General features: G+C 35.7%; 1 pseudogene; it reads left to right on the top strand.

Annotated features, from left to right (window-relative positions):
* The first annotated feature begins 849 nt into the window (after nt 1–849).
* On the top strand, nt 850–2229 carry LOC149166847 (putative kinase-like protein TMKL1 pseudogene; annotated as a pseudogene).
* The last annotated feature ends 13836 nt before the right edge of the window (nt 2230–16065 follow it).

The following is a 16065-nucleotide window of genomic DNA, read 5'->3' as shown; positions in this document are numbered from 1 at the left end:
AAAGTCGCTTGGCTTCCCTATCTTTGTGTTGTACCCAAAGCATGGTGCCAATCAATTGATAGCTGTGAGTTCTTGCAGCAATGTAAGTTGTTGGGCTGCTCTTTCAGATGCGAGCAACCAGAAATACTAGGCTCTTGAAAAAATAGGAAATTTTATTGGAGATGAGAAACCAGAAGATCAAGGGCAAGGGTTTAAGGTACTCTATAGAATATGACTGAGTACCACTGAGTTTGAGTAAACATAGTGTACAAATGGATTAACCATGCCAGCCTTTACCATCTCAATTGCACACATTACCACTTGATTTACATAAATGTGTGTCTTCCATAGATGATTCTTTAGGTATTTCTTTCTTGCAAGAAACTTTATTCAAACTATAAGAAGGAGGTCGCTCACTCGTCTTTGTGTTGTACCCAGAGAATGGCGCTAACAAATTAATAGTTGCAAGTTCTTGGAGAAATGGAAGATGCTTGGCTACTCTATAGGATGTGAGCAACCAGAAAAACCAGGCTCTTGAAAAATTGGAACATTTTATTGGAGATGAGAAACCAGAAAATCAAGGGCAAGGGTTAAGGTACTCTATAGAAGATGGATGAGCACCACTGAGTTTGAGTAAACATAGTATTCAAATGGATGAACAATGCCAACCTTTACCATCTCAATTACACACATTGCCACTTGATTTGGATAAAAGTGTATCTTCCACATATGATTATTTATGTATGGAAAGAGACAAATGTAGCACAAGCGAAATCCATGCGTCTAGATATGTGCGCAACTTGTGGATCTTCCTTTAGATGGTAATGATTTGAGTAGTTATATAAAAGATTTTTCTTTTCCTAATGTTACATGCAAGGTCCCGTGCCTTTGTTTATTAGACAATTTCATGGCCTGCAAGAGTTGCATCTGAGCAATAACTCTGTCTAGTACGATACTTGAAGCTCTTGTCCAGCTGAATTTATAAATTTTGAATTTGGCTCTTAATCTTGATGGACCCATTCCAGTGTTTTCACTGAGTTTTGGCAGTGATTCATTTGCAAGAAACCGGCTTTGTAGGCCTCCTCATGCACCTTGTGTAGGAACTCAAGTTCATAGGAATTCTGGATTGAGCCCTGGGGCAAATGCAAGAATTGTTATTGCATTGATGACAACCATTGTTGTCTATGTGTCCTTGTTGATAGGCATTGGAAGTGCCCAAAATATGAAAGTGTTGGGAGGAGGAGGGGACCCCTCTTTGAATGAATTGGAAGATGAAGAAACAGGGAAGAGCAGATTGGTGGATTTTGAAGGTGGGGAGAATCTCGCGGTTGAGGATGTGCTAAATGCAACAAGTCAAGTATTGGATAAGACCAGTTATGGAACTGTCTACAAAGCCAATCTTAGCCAAGGAGGAACTATGGCTCTAAGGCTTCTCAGGGAAGGGACTTGCAACGACTGAAAATAACTCCAGCCTATAATTAAGGATTTGGGTGGCCTTCGACATGAAAATATAGTCCCTCTCAGAGAATTTTATGAAAGAACAAGAAAGAAGCTTCTTGTATATGATTATCAGAAGAAAGGAAACTTGGATGACCTTCTTCATGGTAAGTTTTCATTTTGAAACCCAAGACTAAGGAATATTTTCTTTTTTGTCCTTGCTTTTGAATATGCTCTAGGTGGGAGGCCCTCTTTGAACTGGGCTTGCAGGCACAAGATTTTTCTTGGAGCAGCAAGAGGACTTGCCCACCTTCACACTGGGCTTGAAAAACCCATCATTCATGGCAACCTCAAATACAAGAATGTTTTGGTGGATGAAAACTATGTGGAATATCTTACTAATTATAGTCTAGACTAGTTAATGACCCCGCCATCTGCTGCTCAGATGATGAATGCAGCTACACTTGAGGGCTACAAGACATTCTCCTATTAGAAATACTCATTGGGAAGAAACTACGCAAGAACGAGAGCTCTGACAAATTTGTGGATTTGCCTTCTATTGTGAAGTCTACTGTATTGGAGGAGAGTACGTTGGATCTGTTTGATGTTGATATCTTAAGGGGATTAAGAATTCATGTAGATGATGGATTACTTCGAGCACTACAACTTTCCATGGGTTGTTGTGCACCTTCTCCATTGGTGAGACCAGATATTAAGGCTGTCATCCAACAACTGGAGGAGATAAGGCCTAAGACTCATTCTTCTTTATATACTCCCATTGATACTAGGAGTGAACTAGTGTTTGCATTTTAGCTTCATGTTCATTATTTGTACTCACCTTTAGGTAGTTTTTTTCCTCTCCATTTGCATGCTTTACTCTGCTTTTTTTTATCGCTTTGATGTAATATTTAATGTTGAAGACATCTTTCAAATCCATGGGAGTAAATTCCTATGGAGGGAGCATTAGAAAAATCCAAAAATTGCATGGTTACAACCTAGCATTAGGGATGAATTTAATTAAGTATCCACAAAGTTTAGGTATTGGAAGGTATTGCCATTTCCTTTCCTTTGTCAGGACCCTATGTTTGGCTTTAGTGTCTGGAGTTTTTAGTGGACTTCCCCAATCATTCAGATTTGTATGGCAAGTGAAGAAGTTCCCCTGAAATTTTAGATTAAACGCCAACACAGGGTCCTCCCTGAATAGAAGGAGGACTAGCAGACATGATCTCCATCTCTCTTCCTTGTGTTATGCACACTCGCATGAAGGTAAAAGAGAAATCCCTGGCACTTGGTGTTCTCCACTTCGACCGAAGTGCAGGAATTTTTCATTCCATGACATGGCTTAAGTAGGATTTCATGAAGGGACAATGAAACCAACTTTGGTGCGTATACTAGAGAATGAGAGAATGTTGTGTAACTCAGTCCATAGCCAAATGGGTACATTGATTTCCTTGTGTAAAATCTGTAAGTTCGGCCTGGGTAACCAGTTGCAAGATCAGAACGCATGTTCATGTTTGTCATGGGTACTTTTATTGCAAATTCTTCAAGATACCATGTTATAGGAAATCTCCCACTTGTGTACAATTCAAGAAGGAATTTGATTGTTTCATCATGCTAGAAGTTATGAGAGTGATTATAAGCTTCTTGAAGAACTGGTTGGAAGAACATTGAAATTGCCATCTCCGGAAATTTGATAGTTCCAAAGACTCAATAGATTTGATATTAAGATGAATCTATGGATTTGAGGTTAAGATGAATCTATTCTAGTATAAAAAGGTCAAGATAGACATGTCAATATACCTGGATTGTGCTGACCAAAAATTATGTCAATCAATGCATCTCCTCCATCTTGGCCCAGATATCCCACCCACAGAATGTTGCATATCTTCAGATTATATCTTGAAAATGAAATTTCCATTGCCCCCCTAATATTACTACTAATATCATCATTCCTCTTGCTGCATTTGTTGTGTTTAATACTAGTTTTCCTTGTTGTCCAATCAATAACAAGATCACTCCGTTAAGCCCCTCTGCTTCTACTATTTGTCTACTCCTATGATTATCATTGTGGCATCTGCTTGAGATGTTGCCTTGGAAGCCTCACAAATTTGTCTTCCTTCACTCCCAAGCAGTGGAATGCACAAAACAGGCAATAAAGTGGACGAAGAGAATCTATCATTTTAGAAGTTATTTCCTCTATTTTTTTCTTCTTACAGTGAAGAAAGAGGGCTCACTAGATAGAGAAGGGTGAGGAAAGAAATTGATTTGATACTGCTATTGAAATGGGTGAGTTATAGATATTTGGGTCATGTACAGTGATGTAAAACATGTCTTTGTAGTTTTTGAAAGTATGTTAGTGTCTATGTGTAATATGCATGGATGCTAGCATAAATGGGGCAATTGTATGAGAGAATAAGAGAGATGAAACGAAAAGGAAGGCCAACCAGTTATATGGGATCATAAGTTTGAAATATATGTATAAGACATGCCTAACAGATTCACCTCCATTGATAATGCCTTCATTGTGCTTTACTTGATGCATGTACCTTGCTCCTCATCTTGTAGATTTTGAGGCATAGCAGTCCTCTCTTTGTAAAACTCATAAGACAATTCCCATTTATTAAAGATAGATCAAATCAAGATTATAAAACTCCAACATTAAAGGTATTGTTAAACGATACACTAATCAAGGATTTCATTCACTGTTATCTTAAAAAATTGATCGAAAAACATCATAGAAAAAGGATGGATCCAATCTTATGGAACTCCAGAGATAAAGGTACTACTAAGTACAACAATCTGAGATTTCATCCAATATTACCTCAAAAATAATTGAAAAGCATCAGAGAAAGGGGATTTCCCATCATTAAATGGGGGTGAAATTAGACAATGTTTTTTCATTTATTAAGGAAAAAAAAACAAAACATGTTGCCTTACATTCAAGGCAAACATATTTCATCACAAATTTGTTGTCAAATGACTTAATAAAGATGCATTATATCACAAATATCATGAATATTGTTTTTTCAATAATAAACCAATACCAATGGTACTTTCTTTTTGTTTAAAAGAACCACCAAACCATTTTTCCAATTAGAGTGGAACTAAAACTCCTAGGTATTTCCACTTAGAGCCAACGCTACCAATTTTTTTTCAATTACAGTGGTGTCAAAACTCCTTGCAGACTTCCAAGTAGAGGCAACAATGAAGCTCCACCAACTTCCACTAGCCCAACCCTATGCAAGCTTCAAAACTATTAAACTACACCACAACAACCACACCCAATTTTTAGGAGTTGTTGCTCAATAATTTCACTCTAATCTATGATCTTAGATAATCCACTTAGGATATTACTCTTTTTGAAATATATATTCATTCAATTTCAACACTAAGGGAATGTTTAGTATCACCAACATGAATAAGGTGAGAACCCAAAAGCCATTGCTTCACATCGCTGCCATCCACAATACTCAGATCTTTGCACACATCAATGTTGAAATGCACTCATTATGTGTCTCCTACACCAACATGGACTTTTTTGAAGCTCATCATGCGCTTTTGTTGAGTTCCTTGAATAGCAGGAGGACTGGAAAACAGGAGCACAACATGATTTCCATCTCTACTGCCTGTGTTATACACATCTGCATGAAGGTCAAAGAGAAATCCCTGGCACTTGGTTTTCTCCACTTTGGTCGAAGTGCAAGAATTGTTCATTCCATGACATGAAACTAGGAAAGAATGAGAGCTATGACGAATTTGAGGCTTTGACTTCTATTTTAAAGGATGTTGTATTGGAGGAGAGTATGTTGGATCTGTTTGATGTTGATATCTTGAGGGGATTAAGAATTCCTATAGATGATGGATTAATTCAAGCACTACAACTTGCCATGGGTTGTTGTGCACCTTCTCCATTGGTGGGACTAGATATTAGGATGTCATCCAACAACTGGAGGAGATAAGGCCTAAGACTCATTCTGCTTTATATACTTCTTCTAATACTAGGAGTGAACTAGCGCTTGCATTTTAGCTTCTTGTTCATTATTTATACTCACCTTTAGGTTGTTTTCTGCCTATCCATTTGTATGATTTACTATGCTTTTTCTATTGCTTTGATGTAATCTTTAATGTAGAAAACATCTTTCAAATCCATGGGAGTAAATGCTTGAGGAGACAGTAATGGAAAAATCCAAAATTTTCATGGTTACACCCTAGAAGTAGGGATGAATTTAATTAAGTATCCATAGGGTTGAGGTATTGGAAGGTATTGCCATTTTCTTTCCTTTGTGAGGACCCTGTGTTTGGCTTTAGTGTCTGTGGTTTTTAGTGAACTTCCCCAATCATTCAGATTTGTATGGCAGGTGAAGAAGTTCACCTGAAATGTCAAATTAAATGCCAACACAGGGTCCTCCCTGAATAGCAGGAGAACTAGCAAACATGATCTCCATCTCTATTGCTTGTGTTATGCACGTCCGCATGAAAATATAGTCCCTCTCAGAGAATTTTATGAAAGAACAAGAGATAATCTTCTTGTATATGATTTTCAGAAGAAAGGCAACTTGGTTGACCTTCTTCATGATAAGTTTTCATTTTGGAACCCAAGACTAAGGAAAATTTTCTCTATTTTCTCGTGTTTCTTCTCCAAAAATAAGAAAATTGATTATATTGCCTCCATTCATAGGATATCAACTGTACATGGATTACAAAGATTCAAATAAAGTATGGCCTTGAAAGATGGCTATATCCTCTATGACACACAAAACAACATTCATAGGGTCCTATGAAATGGGCCATTGCACTTATATAACTCATAGTCTTTTGGCCTCTGCATTTTATAGTTTTTATATTGTTGACAAGACATGAATTTCACTTCCAAAATAAATGCTACTCTCCCAAATATATAGCACAAGTAGAAATACCATCACTTTACCTAGCAAGTATCCACAAGCTACTTCTACTTGAAAATTTAGGTTCGGATTGCAATAATAAGATTCAAGAGGCCATGGTATAACCAAATATTAAAAAAATATGAAGAATGCACTAGAGTTTTGCATCTCAAATACACTTAAGTTAGGCTCTAGATTCAATATGAAGTCTTGCAATTCTCTCTTCTTCATTCAGGGAAATCCTCATCTTGTAGGTATGTGGGCTCGGTCCTTACTTTGTCTTACTAATGCAAAAATATCCTTGCTTTTGTAGATGCTTGAGGTGGGAGGCCCTCTTTGAGCTGGGCTTGCAGGCACAAGATTGTTCTTGGAGCAGTAAGAGGACTTTCCCACCTTCACGCTAGGATTGAAACACCCATCATTCATGGAAACCTCAAATACAAGAATGTTTTGGTGGATGAAAACTATGTGGCATATCTTACTGATTATACTCTAGACCAGTTAATGACCCAGCCATTTGTTTCTCAGATGATGAATTCAACTACACTTGAGGGCTACAAGGAATTCTCCTGTTAGAAATACTCATTAAGAAGAAAATAGGCAAGAATGAGAGCTCTGACGAATTTGTGAATTTTCCTTCTATTGTGAAGACTACTATATTGGAGGAGAGTACGTTGGATCTGTTTGATGTTGATATCTTGATGGGATTAATAAGTTTTGTAGATGATGGATTACTCCGAGCACTACAACTTTCATGGTTGTTGTGCACCTTCTCCATCGGTGAGACCAGATATTAAGGCTTCCATCCAACAACTAGAGGAGATAAGGCCTAAGACTCATTCTGGTTTATATTCTCCCACTAATACTAGGAGTGAACTAGCACTTGCATTTTAGCTTCATGTTCATTATTTGTACTCACCTTTAGGAAGTTCTTTTCCTCTCCATTTGCATTCTTTACTCTACTTTTTCTATTACTTTGACGTAATATTTAATGTAGAAGAAATATTTCAAATCCATGGGAGTAAATTCCTGAGCAGGAAGCAATGGAAAAATCCAAAAGGGCTTTGATAATCTTTGATTGATATAGAGAGAGATGGGCTTGATGCACTCTTTTACAAGAAGGAGGAAGTAACATAAAGCACCCCACATAGCTCTGGACATGCACGGTACCGTACGACATGGTTACACCCTAGCAGTAGGGATGAATTTAATTAAGTATCCACAGAGTTGAGGTATTGGAAGGTATTGCAATTTTCTTTACTTTGTGAGGACCCTGTGCTTGGCTTTAGTGTCTGGGGTTTTTAGTGAACTTCCATAATCATACATATTTGTATGGAAAGTAGGGTCCTCCCTGAATAGTAGGAGGACTAGAAAACATGATCTCGATCTTTGTTGCTTGTGTTATGAATGTCTGCATGAAGGTAAAAGATAAATCCCTAGCACTTGGTGTTCTCCACTTCGACCGAAGTGCAGGAATTGTTCATTCCATGGCATGGCTTAAGTAGGATTTCATGAAGGGACAATGAAACCAACTTTGGTGCATGGTTCATGTTTTTCATGGGTACTTTTATTGCAAATTCTTCAAGATACCATGTTACAAGTAATCTCCCATCTGTGTAAAATTCAAGAAGGAATTTGATTGTTTCATCATGCTAGCATTTATGACATTATAAGCTTTTCACAGAATTGCTTGTAAAAACATTGAAATTGACATCTCTGGGAATTTGACAGTTCTAGGGACAAAATAGATTTGAGGTTAAGATGAATCTATGAATTTGAAGTTAAGATGAATCTATGCTAGTATAAAACGTCAAGATAGTCATTTCAATATACCTGGATTGTGCTGACCAGAAATTATGTCAGCCAATGCATCCTCCAGCTTGGCCCGGATATCCCACCCACAGAATGTTGCATAAAGAATTTACAGCCTTTGTTAGGAAAATATTGTTATTTCACATGTACCAATAGAGTTGACAAAGCATGAGATAAAAATTAGTGTATTATTCAGGAATGTTGTTACATAGTTGTGAAATAAAATCTAATAGAATTTATAGGGTAAGCACACTAGTATATTCCGTTATGAACCTATGTGTAATACCATTTATAAATTAGTACTCTTAGTAATTATGCTGAAGAATCCTATGTATTCAAGCCTATTAATTTTAGAGTAAGAGATCTGTGATAAGTAAACTACTATCACGTTTTCTTGGCATATTAAATAGACAGCCTTAACCTTCATGCTTATTAAGGAGACATTCTTCTTTTAGTACTTAACATATTCGTGATAAGGCTCTGGTTAATAATGCGGCTAAAATGTACTCTATATAACCGATCACTGTGGCATTTGCTTGAGATGTTGCCTTGAAAGCCTCACTTATTAGTATAGAATTGATTTGGCAAGATACATTTTCACAACCAAGCTTATGTATAGTTGTTGTGTATTTACCTAAACCTTGTAGAGGTGTTGTGTATCTGCATGGTATACCTGTAGAGATTTGAGAAGGTGAGTTGGAGAGTGCCTCGAGTTACCAAGATTGGAATGAGAAAAATTATAATTGGGTTATTCATAAACTGCAATGTTGAAAATTAGATGGACTGTAATGTTGAAAATTGGCATGTGAGTTGCAACCATGAAGAAATAAATTTTAGGAGGTAATTTGGAGAGGGGCTCAATTTAGCAAGACATTATGAGAAAAATTATAATGGAGTGAGATGCCATGATGAAAATTAGTAAGTTCGCTACCTACCAAGACAACCCACAATGAGAATGTTGGTGACCAATAAACATAATTAAGTTGTATCACTAAGCTTAGCCAACTTAAAAACAAAATCTTATTTGATGGAATAGCTTGGGTACTGAGAAAGTTTCAATTAAGTGTTGGGACTACCTGCATAGTTGCCAATCATGACATTGGTGACATTTGCATCAGGTCCAATGACAGCCAATGATCTGATTTGGGTTAGGGATAATGGCAATTCTCCATTATTGTTTTTTAACAGAACTATTCCTTGTCTTGTAGCCTCCAAGGCCAACTGCTGATGTTGTTCACTACAAACATCCTGAGGTCCAAGATTACCATAGGGCTGCATTGCTAGATTCCCATCAGATAATCCCAAGTGGATCTAAATAGTGAAAAAGTTTAATAGAGTTGTGTCTATAAAGGCTTCCTTCAACTTCCCAACCTTCACTATTGCATCTCCATGATCTGCAAGGAAATTTCCACAGTTGACATCCAATATTGTCAGACACAAGCAATATTTTAATGGTTAATTAGTTCCCAACCACTTATTCTTTACAAATCAATAACACAACAAAGCTTTCTATTGTTTGTACATACAACTGACCAGACTCCAAGATATTTTTCACTGCTCTCTTAGGAGTCAAAGTCCAAGTCCAGTGTTGGGTGTTGTACATAACTTATGTTGAATCAGTCTAATACTATGTATCTACATAATAAAATTTAACAAAAAATCAGCTAACCTAATAATTGATCAAAATCCTATGCTATTTTCTGGTAAAAATTGGACACCATTAAGCAACTATTATGGAGTACAAACTAGCATTCACATGCCTATAAATTACCCATTCAATCTGCATTCTCCTTTAATAACTCCATTGAGGAGATTTGGATCTGCATAGGTTGGAACTCCATTAACTTTATTGTAAGAACACATGACACTTGCAGCCTAGCCATCAATCACACAATTCTTAAACGGTGGGTTAGAACCCATTAATCTGTTAGGATCCAGACTATCTGTTAATTGTAATCCCCTCACATAGTTGGAGACATATTGACTAACAAGTAAAGGATCCTCTCCTGGAGTCTCTTGACCTCGTCCCCATCTAGGACCACGAAATATATTCACATTAGGGCTCCAATATGTCAATCCTGCCAATTATGTATTATACATTGCACGAGCCTCTATTGATACTGCCTGCACATGAAATTCGAGTTACATTTGTTTATACTAAATTCAATCCATGCTGAAATAGATTGGTTATACTTAATAGTAAACTGTAAACATAGTGAGGAATGCCTGAAAATTAAAAATCCCAACTACAAATTCATGCAACTATGGCTAATCCTATAAAACTAAAAAATAATAAAAAATTGATTCATTTGGAATAGGAACAACCTAGTAATTGATTTATCTTTATCTTATAACTTTGAATGACATTTTGTTTACTAAGTTTTATCTTCAATGATCTTTTATATGTCACGATTCTTCTTAAATTTATGCCTTACAATGTTTCCTTTGCAACATCTGGTACAATTGCTAGTTTTTATAAACATGTAATAATATCCTTAATCATGAGATTCACCCCCACTTTATCATGGAGATTCTTAATTTGTAAATATGTTTCTTTTAATATTATGGGCCAACACCATGACTTATCAATACCATATTCCCAAAAAACCATAACTCATTTCATATGATACTTATTTATATGAGATTTTTTAATTAATGAATTTAATTAAAAAGGTACAAAAAATGCGTAATTACTTTGTAGATAAATATCAGTGTTTGATTTATTAAGAATATTCTAGAATTTTTTATGGAGGTTAAATCCCTACTATCCAACTAATAATTATTGATAATCAAATTAAAATTGAAGCCCTATTCCAAAATAGCCTATCAATATAAATACTTTTTATATGTTATACCTATCATCCATTTATTATTTATTGCTAATTAAATTTTAAATTTAATTATAATAATTGATTTAATTTTATAATTTATGGAACAAATATGTATAATTGATTTGATTAAATATTAAGTTATGATAGTTATGAAGATTGTGTTCATTAAAATCTAATGCAAATGTAACAAGAGGAAAAAAATAGAGTGATATTGAGTATTATAAGTATCATAGAAATGTAAAGTACCACAAAATATAAAATACAAAATAAAAGAAATTCAAAATTCAACTTGGTAAACAGATTGCTATTAATACATTTAGTAGGTAAACAAGTTTATAACACATTTGATATGCTATTAATTTATTACCTTAGTAGACTACACATAGTTTATCTTTCCAAATGTACATTGTTATTGATTTGCATAACTATTTCAAATATCTGTCAATGGTTTAAGAAAAAAATTGAGTTTGTCAATGGTTTAAGAAAAAAAATTGAGTTTGATCTAGAGTTTACACAATCAATTATATCTACAATGAAATTTTTCTCAAATCTCAATTCTATATTTGAATACATGACTACATTTTGTCACATTAGTCCCTGCAAAGGTAGGACTTTGATTACTATTAGTTTAACATTGACCAATGCAATTTATAATGTTTAACTTTGAAAAATAACAATATTTTCAATATTTTTAAAAAACTACTTTTCAAATATTTGATTGGACCATAACTTGAAAGTCTTATTACAGTTTTTGCACAATATAATGCCATGTGTATAACTTCCTCGCATATTTTATCCCATGATTTATGGATATTCTTGGGAAAGAAAGAAAGAAAGAAAATATGTGAATAGACCTATGATTAGACTTGGGAATAGAAAGGTCTATGATTATGTCTCCCTGTCATTTAAGTAAATAGTGTATTTACCATTAATTGCTCTCCACCATAATTTAAGTAGTCTTTGCATAAAAAAATGATAGGGAAAGGATGCAGATAAATATACTTACTAGGAGTTACTTCCCACCATTATTTAGGGCTGTTAAAATTGTAAACATATAGACATCTCAATTTATTAGTTCCTGTCAAAGCAAGACTATAGGATTCCATTTTCTTATTAACCATTGTTAATTTAGCATTGACCAATGAAAGTTATAATGTTTTATGCACAATTTTTCTAGAGAATAATATTTTAACTTGAGTGGCAGGCACTAAGCTTCCCTACAACATTTGTTTTAGATAAATTGTTAATTTTGCATTCAATATATTTACATATAACCAAAATTGAAACATAATTAAAATTTAATCTCTTCCTCTTTTGTGTTCCTTGCTTGGTATGCTAGTTTTATGAGCTTCCCTACAACACTTGTTTTAGATAAATTGTTAACTTTGCATTCAATATATTTACATATAACCAAAATTGAAACATAATTAAAATTTAATCTCTTCCTCTTTTGTGTTCCTTGCTTGGTATGTTGGTTTTATGATGACATGATTAACCTAAAGTATAAAATATTCAAATTTCTAATAAAAAATAAAGTACAAAGATCATAAAATATAAATTTATTTTAACATATTAAAAAATAAGATAAGTGATGTTTTTGTAAAAATATATAATTTTTATAAATTTTTGGAACTTTTAAGATAAAATAATTTTATAAAAACATTAGAAATTAGAATTTTTTTTTGAAAATACGAAAATTATTTCATTTATGAAATTTAATCATTAAATTTTTTCATAAATTCCAAAACAATTTATTAATAGATTTATCTAAAAGCTTAAATAAATATTATAAAAATATTAAGAAAAACAATGTCTAATTATTTCACTTTTTATAATAAAAAAATTGTGAAATTATATTTTTCCATTATTTATTTTTTTAATGTATAAACAAATTAAAACTTTTATAAAAAAATTATGAAATTATATTTTTTCATTATTTAAATTATTATTTTTTTAAATGTATAAACAAATTAAAACCCTTATAAAAATTTTATGAAATTATTTTTTTCCATTATTTTTTTTGAAATCTATAAACAAATTAAAATCCCTAAAAATTTAAAACAATCAATTTATATAACAATTATAATATTTTAATCTAGTTTTAAACAAAATTTATAAATAAATAAATAAAGCTTAGAACTTTCAATCTAAATTAGTGTAGGTTCATCTTAACTCTGGTGCATAGATTCATCATAACTTTAGATTTATCAAGTGCCCAGAGGAATCAAATCTCTCAAAGTGCAAATGTATCTAAGATGGTTATATATATATCATTCATAACACAAAGGAAAATTACAAAAGAGTCTTCAAGTTTTTAAATAGGCTATATTACATAAGAATACCATGGATTGTCAAAACATAGAGCCCAAAAATGACCAATAATAAATTGACTCTATAACCTCAATTTTACTCGAACTACCATCACAATATTTATAAGCATTTTGTTTTTTAACGAGAATGAGTATAGATTATATTAAAAAAGTCGCACCCATTCGCAACAAAATCAGGTCTTTACATTAGTTTATCCATGCTTCAACAAGATTATAAGAATTTATTTTCCCATCTAGACTATTGCAGTAGATATGGCTATCATGCTTACAAAAGTTTCCCGTTCTAGGATATCTACAACTTTAACTTCGATAGAATTGAAATAAGAGGTATATACATTTACAGTTCATCATTTTGATAAAACAAAAATAAAACAAAGGTGATCAAATGTCCATTGGAGCTGGGCAGTTTATGTTCAGGCCAGGATACGCATCATCTGAGTCTTTGGAATTCTCCTGGTCTGTCAAGACCTCCATGTTTTCCTCCATAGTTTCCACCTTGATCTTAAAATTTTCCAGTTGATGGCGCAATGCATCCACTTCGTCCTCCAATTGCCTGATGCATTCATGTTTCTCAATCTCTCTTTCCTTCATAGTCATGTTCTCATGCATTTGCTGGTGCATGTTGTGTTGGCGTTCGGTCAGGGCCTCCTTCAGGTCCCAATGGTCTTGAACACAGGTGAGACAGGAGGGTCTGTTTCTACCACCCTACCCCGAGGAACTGGCCCTCAGCCCTCCAGACCTCGGCCTGTGGCTTCCCCACATGCCTGACCAAGAACTGTCTTATGTACCTTGCATGTTGGCTTCCAAAACTTCGCTTTTTATTAGGCTCTAGTAATTGTCATTGTTTTCCACGTTCTCCCACAGCCAGGCACCCTCTCTCACCCTCCAAAGACTGCCCTGTTCCTTGGCAAGTATGCACCTCCCAACCTCTCGTTGACTCCAATTATCCTCCCTCTTCTAGAGAGAATTACGAACCCACCCAGTGTCCCAAATCCAGTCTGACTGCAAACACTCAGAACAACCCAAGCCTAGACCTTCCATCACCCGCGACCCTTCAATTATACTCAGAATTTCATTATTTTCCTTTAAAACCTTAGACAGATAGAGCTTCCGACCCTCAATTCGATTGTTCATAACATAATTCCCAGCCTCTGTGACACTGAAACTGATACATAGCAGCCTCAGCTCTAGCCACCAAGCTTTCGCGAAGGCCATTGTCCCACTCTCAAACCTTAAGACGTACAAAATCCACATACCGATTTTCACTTTATAACTACTGCCTAACCGAGAGGTGATGTAGAGATGAGCACGGATATTGTTGTAATCGAGATCCCATGAGTACTCCATCATAATTCTACCATCCTTCATTAATTTCCCACCAAGCTTTTAATCTCTATCAGCCATCCCCACAATTCTCCCACGAGCGAGCCCGACTTCACTAAGGTCCTGAATTAAATTATGCTTCATAAATCTCAAATCCCTGCAGACGCCCAAGGTGTTGCACTGACCAATTCTCCAAGAACCAGGGCCAGAACGGTGAGGCTGCACGTTGTGACTTAAGCTTGGAACAAGTGTGGTACAAAAATTTCATATGACGCCACGTCTTGAGTGAGTGTGGATGTCCAGCTTGCCATGAGTCCTCATGGCTGGCAGGAACTTGCAGAGGGTGATTCAACAAGGGGAGGAGGAACCCGAGGTGGTGATTATAATGTAGAGGGACAAAGGAGAAAAGAGAGGGGCCACAGGGGAGGGTAATGAGGAAGGGGAGGGGGAATGGGAGAAAGGGGAAGGGAGGCGGGAGTGATGGGAGGACGGATAAGATGGGGGAGGGGAGGGGGAATGGGAGAAAGGGGAAGGGAGGCGGGAGTGATGGGGGGAGGGATAAGATGGGGGAGGGGAGGGGAGGAAGATGCCAAGGGAGAGCTAGGGGGAGGATGGAGTGGCTTCATATCTTTATGGTATGCTAAATGCAACTTTTCCACTTCCTTAGCTATCCTTCGAGACTTTATTTTTTGTCTACATATATCTCTCTTCATTTTCTTAAGGAATTTTTGTCGTGCTCACGACATCGTTTATTACACATTTTTCCTCCTCCAGATGGCATGCCTTATTAGCTTGTCTATCAGCATCATGGTTATTTCCCCTCAAGACATGATAGAAGGACACTGAGTTGAAAGCAGGGAGCAAGTTATGGGCTCTCATAATGATTTGGTTCAAGTTAGTGATCTTAGCCTTTGAAGTGTTAATCATATGCCTTATAATGATCATGGAGTCTCCTAACACCTAAATCTTTTTTATCCCATTTCTTTGTGCCAGGATTAGTCCCAGGAGCATTCCATAAGCTTCAGCTTGGTTATTGGTCTTCCGGCCTAGCCCCCAAGCATAACTAAATTCAATGATTCCTTTGGGATTAATGAGAATCCCCCCTTCTTGCCACCCCAGGATTACCTTTTGATGCACCATCGAATTGAAGGGTCCACTTATTTGTGGTTTTTAGCCATTCCACCTGGTCATTTAGGGACAACCTCAGAATCCAACTGGCCCGAACACAGGGAGTTCGCTCCAAATCCTGAGGGGTCGGGGGGACCTCCCACGGGGCCATCCAAGCAGATTCCAACCGATCCAAAGAAGGGTCATTGACCGGTTTATGCAGTTCCATACAGGATGAGATGGCTATCATGGCTATATTCCTTGTTGGGACCCGAGACATTCTGAAAATTACCTTATTCCTGGATATCCATATTTTCCAATTAATATACTTTGGGAGAGCGAACCAAACCCCCTTAAAAAATT

This window comes from Pinus tabuliformis, chromosome 5_1, assembly GCF_031772625.1.
Source record: "Pinus tabuliformis cultivar Carrire ecotype Pingquan chromosome 5_1, CPIR1, whole genome shotgun sequence".
NCBI classification, from domain to species: Eukaryota; Viridiplantae; Streptophyta; class Pinopsida; order Pinales; family Pinaceae; genus Pinus; species Pinus tabuliformis.
Note: the sequence above shows the minus strand (reverse complement) of the source record. Positions and strands in the feature narration are given on the sequence as shown.